Below are 17,126 nucleotides of genomic sequence, written 5' to 3'. Positions count from 1 at the left end.
CCCTCGGGAGCTCCGACTCCAGCTACTTACCCTGTCTGCATTATTAATAGATGTTAATGGCTCCATTATATTGAAAAGAAGCCTTTCCCTTTCCTATAATATGGAAATTCAGAGGGGAGGGGGTTATAATAAAAAAGCCAGAGATAGCAACCACCTCCGTGGTCCTTCTACTGGCAGAAAAGTCACATTCCACCACCACCACCCAATCTGCATACCCCATTGCTGGTACCGCTCCCTTCAATATACCAACTTGAAAGTCAGAAATTGATTTCAAGGCAACAAACAATCACAATAAAGGAAACAAGTGGGCAGAGACTTCGTCCCATAGGGCTATTTTCAAATTATATTTTTATATCGTCTGCAACATTCATTTAGAGCATTATTCCCCCCTCTATATAAAACGATGTAGAGAATCAAGAATGAACATAACCCTTGGTGCACACGATGTTTAAGTGAGAAAATCAGAGGCAGAGACAAAGAGTATATTTTGATCCTCTCAGTAACAAAAGCCTCTGACCCTTAGATTTTGTAGATGTGTAAGAGAAGGAAACCTTGAAGTATCCCTAGATGCTGGTTTTGTTAATGTCTGGTTTTCCAAAGAAGGGGCATTCCCCCTTAAGGTAAGTGTAGGCAAGAACACTTTAAAGTGCACAAGACACACTCACATGCAAAAAGATATTGACCTATTTTAAATCAGATCTTCCTAAGAATGTTGTGAAGTGAACCCCTGGGGAATAAAGTGAACTAAAGGGTTTCCAAACACCCTTTTGATAGCAGAACATAGAAGGGCCCCCACATGTCAATATACTACTACATATTCCTCAGGGATTTCCATCAGTACTACAGCTCAATTGCTTTGGGATCTACAAAAGAGGGGCAGCTACAGCGGAAGACATTTCACAATACTGTCTACTCATTAAATTGCTGCACATGTGTGTTTCTCTCGAGTGTCATATTAAATGTTTCCTAGCTAAATTTAGCTTTCCAGTACATGGATTGGCAGCAAAAAAAACCTTTTTTTATCCAATGCAGGAAAGGCAAGTGTTTTAACTTTTTTTTTAAATGCTTCATGTTCTTATGGAGTCAGACAATGCATCTTCCACATATTTACACTGTAGCTTTTTGCGACTGAGTAGGAGGCCCTGGCATCAGCCAGAAAGCCAGAATTCCTCTGCTGCAGATGCAAGATGCAGCTGTTTGCTTGCTTCTGATGAATACGGGAGAAGTGTCATTAATTCTTCCAACCAAAATGCAAAGTGATTGGCTTTGTTGCCCATGGCCTCTACAGATTTTAAGAGAACGCCGCTGCAAGTATTCTGCAGGAATGAAAAAAAATCACAGGGATCGACTGTATTAAGTGCGTTGCAGACAGACAGCCCCAGCACGACAGTCTTCATCTCGCTCTCTAATTATTTATCCAGATAAAGCCTGACTGCTGGAAAATTAGCTCTCGACAGGAGGTAACCGATCTGAAAGGTTCTTTTTGACTAAGAAATTATGAACTGCTGGTAGTACAGAGGCCAGAGAGTCAATGTGTATGGACCAGTCTAAAATTAAATTGGAGATGTGTTTGTCTCCATTCACCCCCAGAAAAGGAACTTGGCATCTTAGACAAATTGGGAAAGGACCTGTACTCAAGGATTTTAAAAGCATGGAGGATAGCTATTTGAAGAAGATTTAGCAAAACAGAGAATGGGAGAAACATTCTGCTCATTTCTCATTGTAATTGTACATGCATTTCAATTTGCTTTACGCAGACAAAGAGAATTTGTAACCCCGATTTACACAGGGACTTTTTTCTCTTCTTTTTTACAGCATTTAATTCCACTGTGAATATTTACCCTCTTCTCTTCCTTAGATTTTCTTCACCTGATAGGGATTTAACCCATTTTTAAAGACCAAACACAGACTGATAAAGGGTATGCTGTTTTTCACTGCAGAGAAATGACAAAGCATGAACTAGATGCACACATACATGCAGGTTTTAGGCCAAATCGTTTTAAATTTTGGCAACTGGAAAACACACACAATTTAATAGGTGTTTAAAAACTGCAATAATACAGCAGCATATCAAAGTAGCCAATTATAAAGAAAATAGTAATTTTTAAAAAATAGGTTTTTAAAAACCTGTAGCTTGAACATTAGCATGTTAAAGCAATGGTGGTAGTAACTACTGGCAATTACTACATTTTCCAGGGCAACATGTACCTCATTGTCTTTGAAGGCATTTTTACCGTAGTCTTTGGGGTAAACTGCATTTATATTTTGCATGCCAGACAAGGCTAGTTAGCAAAACCACCTGCATCACCTGACTGCAGAACAAAGAGCATTTTCTTCTCCCATGCCTTGGTTCCAAAACCACACCCTTTTGTCCATACAAAGAACAGACTCCTTTCAGTGCTGCCTTTCCCCACCCCCATCAATAGCAATGAGTATTTTCACAGCAATTTTGTAATATTAACAGCACATGTTTCCAGGAAAGACAGAAGACTACATTAAAACTGTATGCATGGGCATAATGTGACCATGTGGCATGGAAATGTGACCAAGCGTGCAGTATCGTCTTTTATAGGTGTCACTAATAACCCACATTTAGGGTAGCTTCTGTTGTTGTTCAGTCGTTACGTCGTGTCCGATTCTTCGTGACCCCATGGACCGCAGCACACCAGGTCTTCCTGTCCTCCACTCTCTCCCGGAGTGTGCTCAAGTCCATATTCATTGCATCGGTGATGCTCTCTAGCCATCTCATCCTCTGCCATCCCCTTCTCCTTTTGCCTTCAGTCTTTCCCAGCATCAGGGTCTTTTCCAGGGAGTTTTCTCTTCGCATAAGGTGGCCAAAATATTTGAGCTTCAGCTTCAGTATCTGTCCTTCCAATGAGCACTCAGGGTTGATTTCCTTTAGGATGGACTGATTTGACCTCCTTGCAGTCCAGGAGACTCGTAAGAGTCTTCTCCAGCACCACAGTTCGAAAGCATCAGTTATTCGGCGCTCAGCCTTCCTTATAGCCCTCACAGCCATACATTACTACTGGGAAAACCATAGCTTTGATTATACGAACCTTTGTCAGCAAGGTGATGTCTCTGCTTCTTACTATGCTGTCTAGGTGTGCCATAGCTTTCTTCCCAAGGAGCAAGCGTCTTGTAATTGCAAGGAGGTCAAATCAGTCAATCCTAAAGGAAATCAACCCTGAGTGCTCATTGGAAGGACAGATACTGAAGCTGAAGCTCAAATATTTTGGCCACCTTATGCGAAGAGAAAACTCTCTGGAAAAGACCCTGATGCTGGGAAAGACTGAAGACAAAAGGAGAAGGGGACGGCAGAGGATGAGATGGCTAGATAGCATCACTGATGCAATGAATATGGACTTGAGCATGATCCGAGAGAGAACGCAGGACAGGAAGGCCTGGCATGCTATGGTCCATGGGGTCACGAAGAGTCGGACACGACTGAACGACTGAACAACAACAACAACAGTCACCGTCTGCAGTGATCTTGGAGCCCAAGAAAGTAAAATCTGTCACTGCTTCCATTTCTTCCCCTTCTATATGCCAGGAAGTGATGGGGCCAGATGCCATGATCTTTGTTTTTTTAATGTTGAGTTTCAAACCAGCTTTTGCACTCTCCACCTTCACCCTCAACAAGAGGCTCTTGAGATCCTCTTCGCTTTCTGCCATTAGGGTGGTATTATCTGTGTATCTGAGGTTGTTGATAATTCTCCCAGCAATCTTAATTCTGACCTGTCATTCATCGAACCCGGCATTTCTCATGATGTACTCTGCATATAAATTAAATAAGCAGGGCGACAATATACAGCCTTGTCGTACTCCTTTCCCAATTTTGAACCAATCGGTTGTTCCATGTCCGGTTCTTACTGTTGCTTCTTGACCCTCATACAGGTTTCTCAGAGGACAGGTAAGGTGGTCTGGTACTCCCATCTCTTTAAGAATTTGCCACAGTTTGTTGTGACCCACACAATCAAAGGCTTTAGCATAGTCAATGAAGCAGAAATAAGACTTTTTTCTGGAATTCTCTTGCTTTCTCCATGATGCAGCGAATGTTGGCGATTTGATCTCTAGTTCCTCTGCCTCTTCGAAACCCAGCTTGTACTTCCGGTAGTTCTCGGTTCACATGCTGCTGAAGCCTAGCTTGTAGGATTTTGAGTATCACCTTGCTGGCATGTGAAATGAGCGCAATTGTGCGGTAGTTTGAACACTCTTTGGCGTTGCCCTTCTTTGGAATTGGAATGTAAACTGACCTTTTCCAGTCTTGCGGCCATTGTTGAGTGTTCCAAATTTGTTGGCATATTGACTGCAGCACTTTAACAGCATCATCTTTTAGGATTTTAAATAGCTCAGCTGGAATACTGTCATCTCCGCTAGTTTTGTTGTTACTAATGCTTCCTAAGGCCCACTTGACTTCACTCTCTAAGATGTCCGGCTCAAGTTCAGTGAGCGCACTATCATGGCTATCAGGGACATTAAGATCTTTCCTGTGTAGTTCTTCTGTGTATTCTTTCCACCTCTTCTTAATCTCATCTGCTTCTGTTAGGTCCCTGCCTTCTTTGTCCTTTACCATGCCCGTCTTTGCACAAAACGTTTCCTTGAGATCTCCGATTTTCTTGAAAAGATCTCTAGTCTTTCCCATTCTATTGTTTTCCTTGATTTCTTTGCATTGTTCATTTAAGAAGGCCTTCTTGTCTCTCCTTGCTATTCTCTGGAACCCTGCATTCAGTTGGATATATCTTCCCCTTTCTCCTTTGCTTTTCGCTTCCCTTCTTTCCTCAGCTACTTGTAAAGCCTCATCAGACATCCACTTGGCTTTCTTGCATTTCTTTTTCTTTGGGATGGATTGAGTTGCTGCCTCCTGAACAATGTTACGCACCTCCGTCCATAGTTCCTCAGGCGCTCTGTCTATCAGGTCTAATCTCTTAAATCTATTCCTCACCTCCACTGTATATTCATAAGGGATATGATTTAGGTCATACCTGAATGGTTTAGTGGTTTTCCCTACGATCTTCAATTGAAGCCGAAATTTTGCAAGAAGAAGCTCATGATCTGAGCCACAGTCAGCTCCAGGTCTTGTTTTTACTGACTATATAGAGCTTCTCCATCTTTGGCTGCAAAGGACATAATCAATCTGATTTCGATATTGACCATCTGGTGATGTCCATGTGTAGAGTCGCCTCTTGTGCTGTTGGAAAAGAGTGTTTGCTATGATCAGCGTGTTCTCTTGGCAAAACTCTATTAGCCTTTGTCCTGCTTCATTTTGTACACCAAGGCCATGCTTGCCTGTTATCCAGGTTATTTCTTGCCTTCCTACTTTAGCATTCCAATCCCCTATGATGAAGAGGACATCTTTTTTTGGTGTTTGTTCTAGAAGGCGTTGTAGGTCTTCATAGAACCGATCAACCTCAGCTTCTTCGGCATCAGTGGTTGGGGCATAGACTTGAATTACTGTGATGTTGAATGGTTTGCCTTGGATTCGTACTGAGATCATTCTATCGTTTTTGAGATTGTACCCCAGTACTGCTTTTCCCACCCTTTTGTTGACTATGAGTGCTACTCCATTTCTTCTAAGGGATTCTTGCCCACAATAGTAGATATGATGGTCACCTGAATTAAATTCGCCCATGCCTGTCCATTTTAGTTCGCTGATTCCCAAGATGTCGATGTTCAATCTTGCCATCTCATGTTTGACCACCTCCAGCTTACCTTGATTCATTGATCTGACATTCCAGGTTCCTAAACAATATTGTTCTTTACAGCATCGGATTTTCTTTTCACCACCAGACACATCCACAGCTGAGTGTCCTTTCGGCTTTGGCCCAGCCGCTTCACTCTTTCTGGCGCTACTTGGAAATACCCTCTGCTCTTCCCCAGTAGTATATTGGACACCTTCCGACCTGAGGGGCTCATCTCCTGGCGTCATATCTTGTAGCCTTGTGATACGTTCCATGGGGTTTTCTTGGCAAGAATACTGGAGTGGGTTGCCATTTCCTTCTCCAGTGGACCACATTTTGTCAGAACTCTCCACCATGACCTGTCCGTCTTGGGTGGCCCTGCATGGCATAGCTTATGGCTTCACTGAGTTACACAAGCCCCTTCGCCACAACAAGGCAGTGATCCATGAAGGGGAGGATAGCTTCTAGTTGTATGCAAAAAGCCTAACCTGATGTATTCCTTCCCCAACCTGGTGCCCTCCAGTTGTGTTGGACTGAGAATGCTGGCAAGGAATGCTGGGAGTTGCAGTCCACATCTAGAGGGCAACAGGTTGGGGAAGGCTGCCATAAACCTTCCCAAGGAGGAAAAACACTACATGAGGCTTAAGGCCTGGAGGGGTAACATCAATGGGCTGGAACTAGCAGGTCTGGTTGGACCTATGTCCAAGATAGAGCTGTGGCCAAGCCCCACCCACCCTCTGTATGCCCAAGATCCAAGCCATAAGGCCAGTGAGAGCCAATGTGATGTAGTGGTTGGAGTGTTGGACTGGGACTCAGGAGATACAGCCCCACTTGGCCATGAAACTCACTGAGTGACTTTGGGCCAGACACTGACTCTCAGCCTAAGCTACCTCACAGGGTTCTTGTGAGGATAAAACAGAGAGGAGGAGGATCATGTAAGCCGCCTTGGGTTCCTTGCAAGAGGGAAAAAAAGGTGGAATATAAATGTAATAATAAATGAATAAATAAAAACATATACCTCTAACTCCATAGGCTTCAAAAGTTTATCACAATTGTCCATAGCCCTAGTTGCAGGACCAGCCCTACCATTAGGCAAAGTGAGGCAGCTGCAGATGCCAGGGGGTTAGGGAGAAACAGTGAGTTGCTGGTGGACGGTTGGGTGTGCTAGATGTGTGCCCAATGGCTCTGGACCCCTAAGCCAGCTTGCTGCTCACAGGTGCAGTGGAGGAGGATGTCCTGTCACCAGTGTTGACATAAGGTTCAATTGCTAGTCTGGTCAGCTTCTGAAATGGGTTTTGGTGGTGCCATCGTGTCCTTTACCTCAGGCAGCTAAAAGTCTTGGGCCAGCCCTGCCTAGCAGGAACCAAGACATCATCTTCAGCAAGATCCAACTCTCCCAGAAATGAGGCACAGTGGTTTCTGATGAGACTTACTTGAGCCTGCTCCTAAAGAAGTTTGGAAATTTGGATTTCTTCAGCTTCTGGGACTACTGCCACACCAATGTCCCCAGTGCCATTTTAATCATGTGTGTATATATTGCAGAATATAGGATGCAGAACCAATACATATTTTGTTGAGCAAAGGAGAGAAGATTTCTACATCGAGCCCTCATGGTTATGGAGATACTTTTGACAAATATGAGAATTTCTGCAAAATGAGGGAAAGTTTTAGCAATGAGTTTCAGTGGGTTAGTTTCATGGGTTGGCTGTCCTACAATTAGAATGTAGAGTTCTCATATTCCTGTATCTCCCCTTCTGTTTCCACACCCTTGTTGAAAGAAAATAAAATCCATTTTTTCTGTAGTTTGACAACAGCCTCCAGACAGTCTTGGATACAACAGGATTCACTGACAACATGCTCCCACCCCCACCCCCCACTTTGCTAGTTGTCTGAAACATCCCAGACCCTGTTCACTTGGTTTTCTTCCCACATGATTTTAACCATCACCTCATGCGCAGATCCACCTGAAGTGGGGTCATGTGAAGAGGCCCATGTGATTTAAGACTCAGATACCATGTACACAGAAAATTCAGTTATTGAGGCTTGCCAGTACCATGGTGGTGAAGCAGCTCAACACAGGTTCAGCCAGTTAACACATATGTATTGCATGTGGCTCTTGGCATGCCACAGAGGGATTGCAAAAGACACACACATACACAAAACCTTCCTAGCAAGGAGTAAATGATTACACGACTCCATCTTCAAATAAAGGTGGCACATAGCGGCTCTTAAAAATGGACAAAAGCCTTAAGGTTGCCAGACTGTACTTTTACTGCTGAGTTGGAGGATGAGGCAACCTGGTCATTTTAGCTATTACAGCAGGAAACAAAGGGAGTGGACAATAAGGGAGTGGTTGGGTTCAATAAAAATGTCACTAGGTAATCACAAATCTTTCTGGAAGATGCTGTTCCAGGTTGCCTAGCACCATGAGACCCTCCTCCCTTCCCCAAGTGGACAGTGCATGTCACACGACTCAGGAGCAGGAGGGGCCTTTCACTTCATGCTAGGCAGGGATGGTGCCAGCTCCAGGTTTTTGAGGGCCCTTGGGCAAGACATCCTCAGTGGGCCCCCTCCCTCCCTCCCTCATAGCTTCATTGTAACTAGGTGCTATCCCTCTTCATCCTCTTTCTTGTCATAGCTATCACATGCTGGGTGGACAGGCAGAGATTGAGTGAGCCAGTAGGCAGTGGCATCTACTGCTTCTCCACCTCACCACCACCACTTTCTGGGCCAGAGAGACAGACAGGTGAACATGCAAATTGCAGTGGCGAAAAGGAGGAGCAACTCCACAGGGTGCTTGTTTGTGGGCCCCTGCTGGGGAATGGGCCCTTGGCAGGTGCCCAACTATGCCTACCTTTTATGCCGACCCTGGGCAGGGAGAACCGACCCTGGGCAGGGAGAACAGACCCTGCCCTTCTCCCAGGTTCTTGGACACACACAGAAAACTTTCTCTGGATAACCCCAAATCTTTTTTTTAATTAGATTTTACCCTGATTTATTGGAAAATGTCAATTTTAGTGTCTCTTTATAAACAATCTGGGTTAAAATGAAATGAGTTTAATGCAAACAAACACATTAATCTACACTTATAATACCTTGTTACAATCATGACCAGTTATCAAGCATTTATTTTGCTTTTAGTCTGCTTTTCTATATTACAAAACACCGTGGGAGATGGTAATCTTCAGAGATTAGGATAAGAAAGTCATGTATTGTATTTATGCATTGTGGTCTTCCTTCTGGCATGCAGGACTAGCACAGGGATGCAGAACCTCTGGCCCGGGATCCCAATCCAGCCCTCTGACATTTTCTTTCTGCTCACTGAGATGTATTGTTTTGACCAGTTAACGACAAGCATTTGCTTATGGAAGGTTCTGGACACTTGCAGCCCCGTCCTACTTATGTCTGCCTGAAAGCATGCCCCACTCTGGGAACTGCCAAATAAGTATGCGTAGAATTGCAGCCTTCAGCAAGAATATGAACGAGGTCACTCGCATGTGTATTTTTGCATTTGAGCTGATGTAGCACAGTGGCTAAGAGCCTAAGCTATGAATCAGGAAGACCTTGGTTTGAATTTTGCCTCTGCCATAAACGCACTGGGTAGTCTTAGCAAGAGAGGCTGTTCGCACATAATGGTGGCATTCAGCAGCAAATCATGGGTTAAACAACCTAAGTTAACCAAAGAACAAGTTCCGTTAACCTAAGAACAAATCATGGGTTAACTTTGGGTTGTTTAACCCACACATAACCCAAAGTGCCATAACCCAGGTTCAGACATCATGCTAATAACCTACAAATGAGGCATTTGTAGGTTGTTGCTGCAAACCAAAAATGGTTCACATGCAGCATGTATCCCTGCAAATAGTGGATTCAGAAAGACTGAGACACTCTGAGGCTGAAACAGAAATGTGGTTCATATCTAATGGCAGTTAATTAACCCACGATTTGTCACCAAATGCTGCCATTATGAACAAACCACGTTTCTGTTTCAACATCAGACATCCTCCCCCCATCCACAATCTAGGGAAGAATAATACCAAACTACCTTACAGGGTTGTTGTAATATTTAGGTTTAATCCTTACATGTGAAATGCTTTAAACACTTCAAAGCACTATACTAATGTTAGGCATTATTTAATAGTATGTGTACAGACAGAGTCAAACAGAAATCTGCCTCTTGATCTAGTTGTAATCCTTAGACAATTCTGTAGTGCAAAAGGCAAGTGGGCTGCATGGCCAAATGTCTTGTATTAATGTTCCTAAGGAGTATAAAGGCTCTATTTAGTTGTGAACCAATATGTTTTATTACAACAACCAGGTAGTATGCATGCTTGTTCAAGAACTGCATGAATTTACAAATGGGAAACTTGATTTAAATCAATCCACTCTGATGTCCCCTTGTTATAGTAAGGTTCCCTTTACCCCCCCCCCCCATGCGCACACGCGCACACACACACGCACATGCACACATACCAATTTGGATAATTTCTGATGTCATGTATTTCACTAATATCTCTCCTAGGCCATATCTTCAATGCAGGGAAATAGTATTTCTATTTTGTGCTTTAACCACATAGCCTGACCCTCAGTCTTTCTAGTATTATTAGTATATGTCCTCACATAGGATTTGTAGGGCCAGTGATCTGTCCCTACAATATGTATGTGTACATTGGTGATTCTTGTCCTTCTAGTTCCTTCCCCCTTTTTCTTTTAAGATCTCCATTGTAAGTGATGTCACAAGGTGAACCAGAAGAGCAGCCATCAAGATACCTGCAGGTCAGCTCCTGGGTTTGCTAGGAGGCATGTGATCTATCTATCCACCTACTCCAGTTCTCATCTGGGAGAACTCCCTTAAACTTCATGTCTTCTGAAATTAGCTCAAAGTCACGTGATTTGCAAATTTACTTATGGCAACCTGCAGACTCTTCATGAAAATAGTGGCTGTGTTCTCCTGTGGCTGGTCAACCACTTATGTTTGCAACTAACTTCCACTGAAAGTGGTTCCGCTATCCACTACTGTGATGACACTTGGCAACAGTACAGCTCTGATCCGAAAGTACAAGCAAAACAAAACAAACCCAATCTCACCTTTAAAACCAGAGAATGCAGGAGAAAGTGAAATAACAAGGACAAGGCAGCTACATGTAATAGTTGCAAGGGCAGAGTTACAGGATTTTCATCTAATTTGTGGTTTGCAGTACTGTAAATTGAAGCTGGAGAACGTACCTCCTTTTAAAAATTAATACAGTTTTCAGCAAAATAACATTGTGCCTTCAACCATTTCCAAGTGTTGTGACTACAGGTGCGTATGGGCCACTGGAATTAGTTCCACAAACTGACACGTATGCTAAACTACTGTATGCAGACAGCTGACCATTCGTAATTCCTCTCTGTAGTCATCCTCCGAGTGTACAATTTTGATGTTTCTCCCTTGTTTTTCTGATTCTACCAACCTTCTTCTACACCATCTCCTTTCTTCTTTTTTAACAGTCATTACAATTGTATAAAATGCTCAAGATGTGACAGTATCATTGCTATTTTCTATATTGTTATCACATTTTCAATAGTACTTAATGTTGTTTACCTTTTAGTGCCATAGCAAGTTGACCCCTGCCCCCAGCTGCCTGCTCCCTCTCCTTTTCCAGAGAGTTGTCTGCTTTTAGCACTTCAAGATTTTAGAGTTATCAGCCATTTAATTCAGCCCCCGATATTGTGGAATGTGCATCCCTTGGTACTTAGCAAAGAATGTACACAGTCCTGCTGCCTTCAAATAAATAAAATATTCTTGGCCTGGTATAAATGATGCACATTAAGCAAATCTTCTGTATAATCTGCATTTGTTAGACAGAAGTGAAAAGAGCTATGTAAGGACTTCAAACTGCCTCACGCTGAAATGGTCATGATAACTAAGAACTAAGGTGGCTAGGTGTCCTCTTTTATAGAGGACAGCCTTCTATTTGAAGGGCTGCCAGAGGACCATCCTCTATTTGAAGGGCTGTCCAGTCCAAGTCCAGTTTAAAGATAAAGAACCATAAGAACTGTTGCCCATTATCAGTTAGCCCTGCACAGCAGCCTGAACAAGAAGGCACAAGGGTCAGCTGGGGGGTGTCTCCATGAGTAATTTACTCTGAGGAGGCTGCATTTGGGGGTCATTAGGGATCTATGATGTCATGGCCATCCAGCAGCTACCCTGGAGCTTATCACGGCAACACTGGATTTCCTGAGATTGCTTAAAGTCTGATTCTTTCCCTTAAGTTAGGTTCTCCATGATACAGTTGTTATATGCTCCAACCCCCGCATTTAGCTCAGGTGCGCTAGCCCTGCCCGGGGGTGTGCCTTTCACCATGACCCCAGTCAAGCAGTGTTGCCTCTGTGTTTCCCGTCCCTGCACAAACCAATGATTGTCTCCTGAGAAGTAGTTCCCATTGTGCTCAATGAGGCTTGTCCCCTGAACATGCACACCAGCATTTACAGAGATCCCCCTCAATTGAAATAGCAGATTTTAAAGCACAAATCCCCTAAAGGCTGTAACGTGCTTTCCCAAAGCTGTGATTCTCTGTTGTATGGTTCACTGCTATTCGAAAGTCACTACTTCCACCTTCAATCACTAGATCCTGTGCAGCATCGGGTTAGAAAGGGGGATGGTTTCCCATCCCTTCATTTTTTCTCTCTCTTTTCCAGCACAAACATATGTGTGTCTACTCAGAAGTAACTTCCATTCTGGTCAATGAGTCTTCCACTGAAATGTGCACTCCCAGAGTTAATAGATTCTCATGAATCGAAAGAACACATTTAGAAGCCTTAATGTCAAAGCTTTGATGCATCAACTGATTGTATCATCGGCTGACCAGGGCAGAAGGAACATGGTGTTCCTTTAGTGATTGTTCTTTAAGGGAGTAAATAATGCTGGGAGGCGGGGGGGGGAGGGGAGAAGGGGACTATTCCCAGCATGGTCAGTTTCAGGAGAAGGACCACACTGTGTTCCTTTAGTGAATGTTCTTTAATGGAGTAAATAATGCTGGGGTTGGGGCGGGGGGAGACAGAGAGAGAGAGAGAAGGAGAGTGATTTATGAAGTGACACAGAGGAAACCTCCTGGGATTTTATCAAAGGTGAAAGGGGAGGGGGAGATCCTGGAGGAGGGAAGCCTCTGTTATTGGTTCAGCAACCCCTGCCCATCAGATGATGTTCACTCCAACACCCCCCCCCCACCGGGAGTATGTTCTGTGAAGTGACTTTTACTGGTGCAATACACTTGCTGTGGAGCCTTGCCCAGAACAAAGCCAGCTCCTTGAAAAATTTTGAATAAGCCACACCTGGCTTCTCCTTCTGTTTCCTCCCATTGTCATGGGGAAACTGCCCTGGTCAAAGCCTTCTGCACTATAGTGAGAATTGCTGTATTTCTATTGAAATAATAATAATTCTAAATTTGCACCTATACATCTAAATGATCATATACCAATTACATGGAAATTTGTATATCATCTTTTCTCCACTTTTTTTGGTGGTTTGCAAGTGAGCACCCTGCAAGAACTCTGAGTGTCATTTCTCTACGTTATCGATCTCAACCAGACTCGGATTGATACTGAAGGCACTGAGAGGCTTCTTTTGTTTATAATAGAGTTTATAGTTTACTAGTTTTATTGTGACCTTGGTAACTTTTGAATTTTAGTGTTAATTGGGGTGGGGCTTGTGAAATGTGTATTTGAAAATGAAGCAGTGATTTCATTTGGTGATTTCTGTAGGGAAGTGAAAGTTCAGTTGAGCTGGAGGAAACTTGATGCCAGTCTCAAAGATAGGAGAGCCTGTACACTGGAAGTGTGGGGCAGGCCTGACATTAGAACCCAGCATCCCTGGACCCAGCAGGGGGTGATCGTGCCTGCCCTGTCTCCAAGGCCTGGACTTACTGAGTAGTAATACTGGGCCGCTGAGAAGCCACCATTAATAGTCTAGAATGCTCCACAGTGACTTTGCATTAGGACACTGTGAGGCTCCGTCTACATGGCACTGCTTATACCCTTCACCTCGTCGCAACTACGGAGCATTTCAGCTTTGAATTAGCTTCTACTGGGATACACTGGCAATTTACTGCAGGCTTCCGTAACAGACTCTGACATGCGCCTTTTCTTTTTTGCCATTATACTTTAATATACAGCTTTGCAGTCCAGTGAGCATGAGGGTGCAACACTTCAGTGGCTGTTTTGTATTTTAGGGGTTCTGTTGTGTCTTTCTGTCCCAAATTAGGTAAAAAGTGGGTGTTCTGTGCTCCTTCATTTCCACATCATCTGTTTGTCAGTTCCCCAGCCTGAGACTTTTGCGATGGTTCGTACTCACAGGTGTGAGTGGTACATGCCTACCAATCGCTCCAAAATGGTGGCCGGAACAAAGTTGGTCCTCCCCCAAGACCCTCCTAGCCTTTGGGCACCGAGTCCCAAAGCAACCATTGTGAAGATATGAAGCTGCAGAAATGTGATTAAATAAATGAAAACGCCTCTCTGTGCCTCTGTAACTGCACAGCTGCAAAGGGATGAGGGGAGTAAAGCAGTGTCACAGAGTGATGCAAGCACTACGCACGCCTACAACACATCCACTGCAAAATGCGAAGTCAGTCTGGGGAAGGGACAGAAGGCTCGCAACCACGGGGAAACCTTCAGCAAATGAAAAACATCACAGCAAAACACCTCCTTGGAAATCCGCATTTTCTGGGAGAAAGCAACGGATGGCTGCGAAGAGGCAACTGCGTCGTCTGTCCTGAGGGACCTTGACTCGCAGCTGCCCTGGAGTAAAAGGCTTGTGTAGATGGGGGCTGAGTAGTTACAGTGGTGAGTGTCTTGTAGCTAGGGATGTGTGAATCAGCGAAACCCAAGCTCACCAAAGTTCTCCAAATTCCATCTCAAAGTTTGTTCTAACTTGAGTCCATATCAGATTGCGGGCTTGGTTTTTTTCTTTTTGCATGAAAATCTGTGTGCATTTTTGTGCGTATTTTTCCAAATAGGCACATCAGTTGTGCGTATCTTTGCAATGTATGCATTGCTCTCCCACTGATAAAAGTGTATGCGTGCGCATTTTTCATTTTTGTGTATTTGCACAGCAAATAGGCTGTACATTTTTGGCCTGAGAATCACATTGCACATTTGGAAATGCACAAAGTTCGACTGCAGATTGTGTCCGAGTCCCTGTTCTGTCCAGAAGGTGAGAACTAGGTAAAAACGAACTGAAACAAATTTCTCATACATCCCTACTTGTGGCTGCGCATCACAGACAGCCATCACCAATGATAAGCCAGTTAGGGGAGATAACGATACCAGAAGGAGCCCACCCAGGAACCATTGCTGCCATCCCCTAATATCTGGAGCCAGCCCTAGTCTGAGGCCAAGAAAGCTGAATGGCAAGAAGACTCAGGAGCCAGGATGGCTGAACGAAAAAGGACAGAGTAGGGAGTGCGCTAAGAAGGAGGAATGTAAGATACAGATGGATGGAAGAGGCAAATGCCTGTGGTGAAAGAGAAGACGGGAAAAGGGGAAAAGTACAGCCTATTTGCTGTGTGCTATAGTTCGGAGGGGAGGAATGGAGGAATGGGAAGTGGAGACTAGAAAGGTGCCAAATTTCACTTATTGATTTGAAATAATTAGGCAGATTTCTAGTCACTAATGAATATAGATAAATGCACAGATATCCATGTCTGTCTCTGGAACATCTCATGGTTCACTTCTCTCCATTATGTTCCACCTGTCTGAAAGCTGAAGGCGGGATTGGCCTACTTTCCCTATTAGGTGTAGAGTGATAGGATCTCTGCAACATTTAGGGGTCAGCCTATAATTTACAGTATTTTTCTACTTGCAGTATTTATAATTTGCTCCATCTGCAGGCACTTGAATAATCTGAGTCACCAGACCAAGGTACATACTGAGCCACCACTCTATTACTTCACATTGGAGATAGGATAGCGCTCTTCAAGTACTTGAAAGTAGGGATGTCAGACAATTCCGCCATGGATCTCGGTAAGGCCAAATGCCAGTACATTTGGCCCCCTGAAATCTGTGGCGGAACGAAGCCCCCGCCCGCCCCCAACCCACGAAAGGCGTGCAAAACGGAGCACTTACCTGCTGCCGTCCACGCTGACATGCAAATGGCAGCCGCCCTGCAGCCGCCATTCGCTTCTTCATCATAGCCGTGATAGGCTACGTAAATACTTACGTAGCCTATCACGGCTAATGCAGGGACGCCTTTTGCGTGGCCAAAGGCAAGCCCCCCCCCCAAAGAAACAGTGTACGCAAATGGCGGCAGCTATGGCAGCCGCCATTTGTGTTCCCTATTTTTAGCCGTTTTAGCCTACGGAAATATTTACGTAGGCTATTAAGGTGAAAAACAAGGGGAACGCAAATAGCGTAGTGGGCTCCATTTGCATTCCTCCCCCCCCCCCGTTTTAGCCTATGTAAATATTTACGTAGGCTATTACGGCGAAAACAAGGGGAACGCAAATAGCGTAGTGGGCGCTATTTGCGTTCAGTTTTTTTCGCCGTAATAGAAACTAAAACGGGGGGGGGGGGAGGAATGCAAATGGTGCCCACTATGCTATTTGCGTTCCCCTTGTTTTTCGCTGTAATAGCCTATGTAAATATTTACGTAGGCTAAAACGGCTAAAAATAGGGAACGCAAATGGTGGCCGCCTTAGCCGCCGCCATTTGCGTATGCTGGTTTTTGTGGTTTTTTTGGCTTGCCGTGATAGGCTACATAAATACTTACATAGCCTATCACGGCAGCTTCGCAGGATGCAAATGGAGGCCATTACGGCGTCCGCCATTTGCGTCCGCAGCAGCCTGTCTGCGGCCAGAACTCCGGCTGCGGACGGCCCTGGCCAGCGGCTCCACGGAGCCATTGCAGAGCCGGCCCAGGGAGGATTCCGGGGGGAGGGACGGAGCGCCTCCCCCCCACTGTAAATCCAAGCTCCGCAAAGGTAAGTGACTTTCGTACATCCCTACTTGAAAGGTTGTCACAGAGAGGAAGGCCAGGAACTCTTCTTGATCATCCCAGAATGCAGGACACGGAATAATGGGCTCAAGTTACAGGAAACCAGATTCCGGCTGAACATTAGGAAAAACTTCCTGGCTGTTAGAGCAATACGACAATGGAACCAATTACCTAGGGAGGTATTGGGCTCTCCCACGCTGGAGGCATTCAAGATGAGGCTGGACAGCCATCTGTCAGGGATGCTCTGACTTGGATTCCTGCATTGAGCAGGGGGTTGGACTCGATGGCCTTGTAGGCCCCTTCCAACCCTACTATTCTATGATTCTATGATCTTCCAGGGCTGAACACTGATGACTTCTGGCTTGGGTTAAGCGCTGCCTAAAGGCAGATTCACACATTCATGTTCACCATTTGACCAGTATGAGAAGAAGGGGATTCCTAACTCTGCCTTCTCCCAAAGGTCCCAGAAGCCTTCA

The 17,126-nt window shown here is 44.5% G+C and overlaps 1 long non-coding RNA gene across 3 annotated transcripts in view; it reads right to left on the bottom strand.

Annotated features, from left to right (window-relative positions):
- LOC146344797 (uncharacterized) overlaps positions 1-17,126 on the bottom strand; it is a 124,116-nt gene that overhangs the window by 91,804 nt on the left and 15,186 nt on the right. The gene's annotated exons all lie outside the window — the stretch shown is intronic.

The sequence above is a fragment of the Heloderma suspectum genome, chromosome 5, assembly GCF_057233095.1.
Source record: "Heloderma suspectum isolate Gila_16-S chromosome 5, 16-S_ref, whole genome shotgun sequence".
NCBI lineage: Eukaryota > Metazoa > Chordata > Lepidosauria > Squamata > Helodermatidae > Heloderma > Heloderma suspectum.
Note: the sequence above shows the minus strand (reverse complement) of the source record. Positions and strands in the feature narration are given on the sequence as shown.